Below are 10,793 nucleotides of genomic sequence, written 5' to 3' on the forward strand. Positions count from 1 at the left end.
TGTCCAGGGCAATTTCCTAACAGATCTCCAAATTACAAATTCAGCAAAGTAGACCCCTGTCCCCAGACCATTGATCATTTTAGAAGGAATAGTCTGTGTTAGAAATTGGGGTTTGAAGTTGGCAGAGGTAGGTACCTTTGTCCAAATAGTGACCTTTCTTCCTAGTCAGGGTAAGGGAATTACACTCCTAAAATAACCCCTGCTCACCCCCTTGGTAGCTTGGCATGAGCAGTCAGGCTTATCTTAGAGGCAGTGTGTAAAGCATTTGCACATAACCAACAGTAATACAGTGAAAACACCACAAAAGGAAACCACACCAGTTTAGAAAAATATCCAATATTTTCATATATCCAAAACGATAAAAATCCGAAACACAGTACTTTCAATATATGCACTTTGCAAGAATACTTTAAAGACACATTTCCTTGAAGTCGGTAGCTCCCTACGGTGCTACCATAGTGCTGTAAACCACAGAATCCAACAGTTCCATCTGACCTCGTCGGTCAGGGGCATCAACAGACTTGTGAACAGTGCGTTTTGTGTTGCGGCTAACACGTTGGTGCGGGCCTGTCATAACAACTGTTGCAGTGTGCAGTGGAGCGGTGCGGTGAGCGGTGCTCTCAAGTCGCTGTGCAGGCAGCGGCTCGGTGATGGTTGTCCAGCGGCATCGGTGAGACCAAGACTGCAGTGTGGGATGAGGGTGGTGCTCGTTGTGGTGCTGACGGATCATGGTGCAGGCAACAGAGAAGGTTGCAGGAAGCTGGGGTTGGCCGGTCTGGACTGCGGTGTGGGACGGGGCAGTGCGTCGTGTGACTTAGGAAAGCCTATAAAATGGCCCAGAACAAGCGTAAAAATGAAATTAGGGAAGAGGCATGGAATGAACTTTTATCCATCGATGTCATTAAAAATAGTGCCAAATTTTGGACCGTGGTAAACAAGCCCTTTTTTAATGGTAAAAGTAATAATGAGCTTGATTGCGGTATTCAAGAAGAAAAATGGTTTAGATATTTTAAACAGGTGTATGATGGAGATGGCTCTAGGGTGACGCCTACATTAAATTTGGAAAATTATACTTTGTCTTTTACAGAATTAGAGGTCACACATGCCATCATGCAAATTACAAGTAATAAGGCCCCGGGACCTGATGGAGTCCCGGCAGACCTTTTTAAATCAGATATAAAAATATGGTCTAAAATTTTATTCAACGTCTTCGTCAATGCATGTCAACTGGGTCTGCCTCCGACTTGGGCGAAATCTGTCATCATACCTATATATAAAAAAGGCGATAGAGGTGATCCGAGTTGTTACCGCCCAATATCCCTAATAGATTCTTCGGTGAAAGTACTGGGGAGGGTGGTCCTTGCCCAACTGACTGGTTGGTTAGAGGAAACAGGAACACTCTCTAAGGTCCAGTACGGATTCAGAAAAGGGATGGGCACCATTGATCAATGTCTAAATTTACAACTATTAATAGGCAAATACACGGTGGCCAAGAAGGGAACCTTATTGGTAGCCTTTATGGATCTGTCATCGGCCTTTGACCGTGTAAATAGGTCAAAATTGTGGTCCTTGCTCTTATCCCATGGGGTAGACAAAAACATCGTCCACTTTTTAGCTGATCTACATAGGGACTTATCGGCGACAGTACGATATGATCAACAGGGCAATTGTACAAAAGACATACCTATATCAAATGGAGTTAGACAGGGGTGCATTTTGGCACCTCTGCTCTTTACTCTTTACATAAATGAATTAGATAATGCCTTAATCACCTCATGTAATGATATTCCCCGTGCAGGGAAATGTTTAATCCCTGCACTCCTATACGCCGATGTTGCCGCCTTACTCGCAAGAACGGGAGTGGGCCTTCAGTTATTGCTAGATTCATTTGCGGGTTTTATGATGGCGTTGGATTTAACTGTCAACTTTGCAAAATCACATGTTATGGTTATTGGTCCGAAATCTGCAAAGACTAAAACTTTTAAATGTGGGGGTCACCAATTATCCAGGGTATCTTCATTCCCTTACTTGGGCGTTCTTTTCGATGATCAAGGTTCTTGGGTAACCCAAATAACAGCAAAACAGATTGTATTATCTAGAGCGACTGTGGCTGTCCTAGGTTTTGCCAGAAAGCTAGGTGCCAGACCAATGAAGGCCCTTATTCAAGTTTATAGAGCCAAGTGCTTCTCCTTGGCGATGTATGGAGCCGAGGTATGGGGCATTAAAAATGTTAAAAGTATTCAGACTGTTGAGGATAGGTTCCTAAAAAACCTCCTTTCAGTCCCGATCTCAACTGCTAACTATAATGTCCATCAGGAGCTTGGAATCGGTTTTGTAGAAGATAGCATTGCCCTGGCCCCATTATTGAAATGGATTAGCATTTGGCTAAACCCGGACCTACAGATAAATCGCACAATTATGAAAGATTGTATATTGCTAGACTATGGGTCACGTATACCTTGGCTGAAATATGTTCAGAACCTGGCCATAAAGCTGGGTAGACCTGAATTATATCAGTCTCCAGAAGCCCTAGTAAAAGGTGACATAAAATGGTGCAAAGAAACATTTATGCACATATCTACCATGGATAGGGAAGGAAATGAGTTGGTAAAGGGTACCGTTAGGGCTCACCAGCTCTGTAAAACAACACTATCCCTGGAACCATACCTAGGATATGTCACAAATGCAAACCACCGTTTCCTATTGACTAGGTTCAGACTAAATCAATTACACCTACTGTTTGGAGAAAGGAAAGGTTGGAAAAGGGTTGAGGATCTTGGCCCTTGCTCTTGTGACAATTTTTCTTTACAGGATATGACACATTTTTTCTTCTTCTGTGAGCACTTTATTGACATTAGGAAACGCTTTTTACTCCCTATATTAAGAAACAAAGGCTTTGTGCAGGTGAGACCTGCTCTTCTTTACCTTCAGATGTTAAATGATGTTTGGGAAACTTTTAACATTGCAAATTTTTTATCTGTGGTAATTCGTTCTCTGAGGAAATGAACTGCATCTTTTTTATCTTGTGTCAATGTGTTTTTAGCTATAGTGATTATTTAAATGAAATTTGTATTTTTAAATATTTTTATTGTAGTATGCTTTTATGGTTTGCACTTAAACCGAATAAAGACCTTTGACTGACTGACTTACGAGTGGTGCCCCAAAGCCACGATGCAGTCATGGAAGTCATGGTCAGCATGCCGCGACGGTGTCGATGAGACCAGGGTGGCGACGTGAAGTGAGGCGGTGCGGAGTGCAGTGCCCACAGGTCATGGTGCAAGCAGCAGCGCAGTGGCAACAGCAGCAGTTGTCGGAGAGACCAGGGTTGTGGTGCAAGATGCAGCGGTGCCCTCTGCGGTGCCTTCAGGAGCCAGCGACAGAGTCAGCGACGGAGTCGGTTGCTGTTCCCTTCTCTGTGGCAATTGAAACAGTGGTTCCAGAAGTGGTACCCAGAGGTTGGTGAAGTCTTTGCAGTCCCTGAGACTTCAGAACAGGAGACAAGCTCTACTTCAAGCCCTTGAAGATACTCAATGCAAGTAAAGAAAGTTCAGTTCTGTCCTTTCACTGCCCAAGGCAGAAGCAGCAACTGCAGGCCAACCCAACAAAGCAACAACACAGCAAAGGGGCAGTAGTCCTCCTGGTAGCTCTTTCAGCTCTTCTTCTTTGCAGGTTCCTTGATTCAAGCAAGTTCTAAAATTCTGGGGTCGGGCGCCAATATTTATACTTAAAATTCCTTTGTTCCCTCAGGCAGAGGGAGGTTGATCCTGCCAGTAGCATATGCTTGCCTCAAAGATTAAGCCATGCACGTGTAAGTACACACGGCCGGTACAGTGAAACTGCGAATGGTTTATTAAATCAGTTATGGTTCCTTTGATTGCTCCATCTGTTACTTTGATAACTGTGGTAATTCTAGAGCTAATACATGCTGACGAGCGCTGACCTCCCGGGATGCATGCATTTATCAGACCAAGACCAATCCGAGCTCGCCCGGCCGCTTTGGTAACTCTACATAACCTCGGGCCAATCGCACGTCCCTGTGACGGCGACAATACATTCGGATATCTGCCCTATCAACTTTCAATGGTACTTTCTGTGCCTACCATGGTGACCACGGGTAACGGGGAATCAGGGTTTGTTTCCGGAGAGGGAGCCTGAGAAACAGCTACCACATCCAAGGAAGGCAGCAGGGGCGCAAATTACCCACTCCCGACTTGGGGAGGTAGTGACGAAAAATAACAATACAGGACTCTTTCGAGGCCCGTAATTGGAATGAGTACACTTTAAATTCTTTAACGAGGATCCATTGGAGGGCAAGTCTGGTGCAAGCAGCCATGGTAATTCCAGCTCCAATAGCATATATTAAAGTTGCTGCAGTTAAAAAGCTCTTAGTTAGATCTTGGGATCAAGCTGGCAGTCCGCCACGAGGTGAGCTACTGCCTGTCCCAGCCCCTGCCTCTCAGCGCCCCCTTGATGCTCTTGACTGAGTGTCCTGGGGGTCCCAAGCGTTTACTTTGAAAAAATTAGAGTGTTCAAAGCAGGTTGGTCGCCTGAATACTTCAGCTAGGAATAATGGAATAGGACTCCGGTTCTATTTTGTTGGTTTTCGGAACTGGGGCCATGATTAAGAGGGACAGCCGATGGCATTTGTGTTGCGCCACTAGAGGTGAAATTCTTGACCCAGCGCAAGATGAACCAAAGTGAAAGCATTTGCCAAGAATGTTTTCATTAATCAAGAGCGAAAGTCGGAGGTTCGAAGATGATCAGATACCATCGTAGCTCTCAGGCATAGAGTGTCTGTGCTTAGTACAAATCAGTTTGGCCCTCTCTGGCCCAGCTTCCCGGCATGAGGTGGAGACAGCATTGTCTAAAGCAGACTAGACCCATTCAGGTGCAAGGAAATCTCCTCCCACTACTCTAAATGCAGCCCAGGTCTATTCAGCCCAGCACTGACTCATCCAGAAAAGGCAAGACACACCTCAACCCCCCGCCCCAGTGGCTGTCTGAAAATAATGCACATCCCCAGCCCCTGTCACTCCAAAGCCAGGCAGTCAATCCACAAACCCAGCAAAGGCACACAGGATGGCTAAGCAAGGAAATACCTACTTTCTAAAAGTGGTATTTTCAAACACAGAACATAAAAATCATCTTTTCATAAAAGATGTATTTTTACATTCTGAGTACAAGCATACTAAATTCCATTTCCCCATCATGTCCCAATGGGAAGTTACGCTTATAAGATTCTTTCCTATGGGACAGATAGCCTTGCAGTGGGGAAAACAAAATACACTGTAATTCACCACCAGGACATGTCAGACACACCAGGACATGTCCCACCTTTAACATACACAGCGCCCTGCCCACAGTGGTACCTTGAGCCTACCTTAGGGGTGACTTCCATGAAGGAAAAGGGAAGGTAAGGGCCTGGCAAGTGGGTGTCCTTGTCAGGTCGACATCGCAGTTTACAAACTACTCGCAGACTCTGCAGTGGCAGGTCTGAGTTCCATTTACCGGGCTACTTATGTGGGTGGCACAGTCAGTGCTGCAGGACCACTAGCAGCATTTGATTTACAGTCCCTGGCACTCTCAGTGCATGGTACTTGGGACTTACAAGTAAATCAAATATGCCAATCATGGATACACAAATACATAACACAATTTACAACAGGAGCACTTGCACTTTAACACTGATCAGCAGTGAGAAAGTGCACAGAGACACTAAACCAGCAAAAACAGGGTCAAAACCAGGAGGTCAGAAAGCAAAAACACAGGAGAAACACGCCAAAAGATGCCAGGTCTAACAGTCTGTTTCAATTGATTGATCAATTACTTCAGTGATTCACACTTTAAAGTGAGACAATTATGCTTCAGGCTTTAATCTGAAAATGTCTGAGGAAGGCACATAACTATAGGCCGATAACCAACCACAAATGAAGCAACTCCATCTTCTCCCACACACATAAACCTCCCATCCAATCCTATCTACCATGCATCTCCAACACCAGCTACCCTAGTCACATATCATTCACCACAAATCCGCCTACAGAAAAAATACTAATTAAATGTGCTCTTTTTCATGGAAACATAACTCACACACACCTCATCAAAAATCCCCGATATCACCACCGAACTAAATATAACATAGGGGCATATTATCAAGAAACGGCGTTAAAATTATCGCCGCTATAGCGGCAGAAAACTGCCGCTAAAGTGGCGATAATGGGCTTGATAATCTGCCCTTGAGAATTCCAATAGAAGCCCATGTTCTGGTGGCAACATGGGCTTCTATTGGAATTCTCAAGGGCATATTATCAAGCCCATTATCGCCGCTCCAGCGGCAGTTTTCTGCCGCTATAGCAGCGATAATTTTAACGCCGTTTCTTGATAATATGCCCCATAGAAAGCAATTGACCAGTCACACATGAAACAGTGGGAAAGTGGTAATCCAAAAGTAAATACGGCAAAAATAATAAACTAATTTGAGAGCATGTGACGCTTTAATCTTTCCTCCTATAGACACTCACTTTCCGTCTCAACGATAGACCACCAGGAGCAATGAATCCTTTGATGACCTGATGATATTGTGAACCTCATCGTAATTGTCAATACTTGAACAACACAAAGAGTATCCACCTCAGATGCCTTATTCTTCAGAGATAGCATAGCACACACAGCAAAGGCAGAATTCTGCACCTTATCCAAATAGCGACCTCGCACCTTGCTGTCTCCCCAAGAAGAGTTGCTGTTCATTACCACATCTTTGTGGAGCAAGCGCGAGTACAACTAAAGTCATTGGCAAGTAAAATGGTCACAACAGTTGTCCATAGAGATGACGAAAGAAATAATGCTGGAATCTATCAAAATGAGTTTGAAGATCTGCACTACAACTAAATAACGATTGCAAAACTATGGAAACCTGTTTGATTTTTACATAACACCCGCTAAACTGAGCATGTGGTATACTTTCAAAGGTACTTTTTGCCTTCGCACGCAGAGCATAGACAGCTGACAGGATATATGTTTGCGACATGCCCGATAATTGTACCCCATTGGGAAGATGTGCTGATGAAAATGTTAAATGCTATAGACCCTAAACTTAAATACGACCCAGAACTGATGGCAATGGGGCACAGCAAGGACACACATAATGCATTTGTTTTTCTAGCCCTACTACTTGCCCGTTTGTATATTGCAGGTTTTTGAAAGAACAAGGCCAGCCAGAAGTTTCACGATGAGATGAGAAGGTTATAGACAGCTATACGAACAATCCACCAAAAAGCTTTACATTGATATACAGAAATATATATGTATATAAAACAGTGCTTTGATTTAAAGTATAGTAGGGAAACCCTTAAGGGATCTCATGATTGTATGATGCACAGATGCAACTTGTTTTCTTTTTGTTATATACACTTGCTGTATGGCTGTACTGTGGTCTGAAAACTCCTAATAATCCATAAAAAAAACAAAATACGCGGGTACGAATGATGTAACAATAGCTATGTACTAATGACTGTGAGTGGTGTTCACCTACAGAGGGAGAATTGTCTAATTTTCACATACTGCTTAATAACATACATCAACAAGCATTTACAATGCAACAGGTCTCGCATTTGTAAATTTTAGAGCTATCGTACACTAAAACTACGGACCCAAATCACTCCATTCCAATGCTCGCAAGACTCCAAGATTACATCAGGTGTGATAATGTAATGTTAGCACGTATTTGTTATCTTAGCTCATCCTGCTATCCTTACACACTTGGAATATATTATGACATTTATTCAGAATTAATAAGGGCAGAAGTTACAACTAAAAAAACTGCCTGCAGCACTGAGCCCATATACACTATAAGACGAGCATATTTTCAAATACAAATGCTGAGTTTTAAGCACGACGGCGTGCTTGTCTACAAAATCAGGAATTTTCACGCTCGCTGCTAACATTAGCTGCAATAGTAATTACGACCCAAATCACTCCATTCCAATGCTCGCAAAACTCGCAGATTACATCAGGTGTGATAGTATAATGTCAGCACGTAATTGTTATCTCAGCTCATCCTGCTATCCTTACACACTTGGAATATAATGTGACATTTATTGAGAATTAATAAGGGCACAAGTTACAACTAAAAAAACTGCCTGCAGCACTGAGCCCATATACACTATAAGACAAACATATTTTCAAATACAAATGCTGAGTTTTAAGCACGACGGCGTGCTTGTCTACAAAATCAGACATTTTCACGCTCGCTGCTAACATCAGCTGCGATAGTAATTACGAGCCAAATCACTCCATTCCAATGCCGCAAAATAAAGACAGCTAAACCCTTCTAGTAAAATAAATACAACGACCTAAATAGCAGTACAACTCTTCCCGAAAAATAAATTAAAACAAAATAAATAGCAGAAATGGACCATCGTACACTAAAACTACGGACCCAAATAACTATATTCCAATGCTCGCAAAACTCGCAGATTACATCAGGTGTGATAGTATAATGTCAGCACGTAATTGTTATCTCAGCTCATCCTGCTATCCATACACACTTGGAATATAATGTGACATTTATTGAGAATTAATAAGGGCAGAAGTTACAACTAAAAAAACTGCCTGCAGCACTGAGCCCATATACACTATAAGACGAGCATATTTTCAAATACAAATGCTGAGTTTTAAGCACGACGGCGTGCTTGCCTACAAAATCATGAATTTTCACGCTCGCTGCTAACATCAGCTGCGATAGTAATTACGACCCAAATCACTCCATTCCAATGCTCGCAAAACTCGCAGATTACATCAGGTGTGATAGTATAATGTCAGCACGTAATTGTTATCTCAGCTCATCCTGCTATCCTTACACACTTGGAATATAATGTGACATTTATTGAGAATTAATAAGGGCAGAAGTTACAACTAAAAAAAATGCCTGTAGCACTGAGCCCATATACACTATAAGACAAGCATAGTTTCAAATACAAATGTTTAGTTTTATGCACGACGGCGTGCTTGTCTACAAAATGATGAATTTTCACGCTCACTGCTAACATCAGCTGCGATAGTATAGTTACAGCACGAAATTGTAACATGAAATCATCCTGCCGTCTTTACATACTTAGAACATGGGATGAGATTCGAGAGGGATTAATAAAGTTAGAGCTTGCAAGTATAAAACACCCGAAAACAGTGAGCCCATGTGGTTACAACAACAAAACAGCACCAAAGGCTAAAGTGATGTTCCTTATAACACAAGCACAGTTGTAAATAAGAAACGTTTGTTTTGGGCAAATGTATACCATTTTACACATCAACACGCTTCACGCTCGCTGCTGATATCAAGTATGATCGTATATTTACGGGACTTCATTCACACATCAAATCATCCTGCTATCCTTACGAAGTCAGTACATGGTGTGCCATTTGTTATATATTCATAAAGGCACAAGGGACAATTATAAAAGAGCCTGAAGCATTGCGCCCATGTACACTATTATTCAAGGGTTTCCTACCCGCATCCACGCTACGCGCACACAGCCACTTCGCAGTGCCCTTCAATTGGGAATAATGTGTGAAAAGGGTAAAAAAATCGGAAGACAGAAAGTCTGGTATGGTGTGAAGTGTCAGCTTGTTTGTGGCAGCTAAAAAACGAAAGAAACCAGGCCAAGATAATTAAGTACATTGAGATGGGCAGTATAGATTGTAATCTCTTCGTTCCCAGCTTCAAAGACATGCAAATGAAGACACAGAGTGATGTGAAAGGTCTTTTCCATTCCAATGCCGCAAAGTGAAGACAGCCAAACTCCCGGGAAAATAAATAAAAATAAGCCCAAAAGCAGAAACGGACCATCGTACACTAAAATTACGACCCAAATCACTCCATTCCAATGCCGCAAAATAAAGACAGCTAAACCCTTCCAGTAAAATAAATACAACGACCTGAATAGCAGTACAACTCTTCCGGAAAAATAAATTAAAACAAAATAAATAGCAGAAACGGACCATCGCACACTAAAACTACGGACCCAAATCACTCCATTCCAATGCTCGCAAGACTCGCAGATTACAGCAGGTGTGATAGTGTAATGTCAGCACGTAATTGTGATCTCAGCTCATCCTGCTATCCTTACACACTTGGAATATAATGTGACATTTATTTCAAATTAATAAGAGCACAAGTTACAACTAAAAAAACTGCCTGCAGCACTGAGCCCATATACACTATAAGACGAGCATATTTTCAAATACAAATGCTGAGTTTTAAGCACGACGGCGTGCTTGCTTACAAAATCAGGAATTTTCACGCTCGCTGCTAACATCAGCTGCGATAGTAATTACGACCCAAATCACTCCATTCCAATGCTCGCAAAACTCCCAGATTACATCAGGTGTGATAGTATAATGTCAGCACGTAATTGTTATCTCAGCTCATCCTGCTATCCTTACACACTTGGAATATAATGTGACATTTATTGAGAATTAATAAGGGCAGAAGTTACAACTAAAAAAACTGCCTGCAGCACTGAGCACATATACACTATAAGACGAGCATATTTTCAAATACAAATGCTGAGTTTTAAGCACGACGGCGTGCTTGTCTACAAAATCACGAATTTTCACGCTCGCTGCTAACATCAGCTGCGATGGTAATTACGACCCAAATCACTCCATTCCAATGCTCGCAAAACTCGCAGATTACATCAGGTGTGATAGTATAATGTCAGCACGTAATTGTTATCTCAGCTCATCCTGCTATCCTTACACACTTGGAATATAATGTGAAATTTATTGAGAATTAA

General features: G+C 42.3%; 1 pseudogene; it reads left to right on the forward strand.

The window, feature by feature from the left end:
- The first annotated feature begins 3,751 nt into the window (after positions 1–3,751).
- Positions 3,752–4,816, forward strand: LOC146834753 (18S ribosomal RNA; annotated as a pseudogene).
- The last annotated feature ends 5,977 nt before the right edge of the window (positions 4,817–10,793 follow it).

The sequence above is a fragment of the Triturus cristatus genome, chromosome 4_2, assembly GCF_964204655.1.
Source record: "Triturus cristatus chromosome 4_2, aTriCri1.1, whole genome shotgun sequence".
In the NCBI taxonomy this organism is placed as follows: Eukaryota; Metazoa; Chordata; class Amphibia; order Caudata; family Salamandridae; genus Triturus; species Triturus cristatus.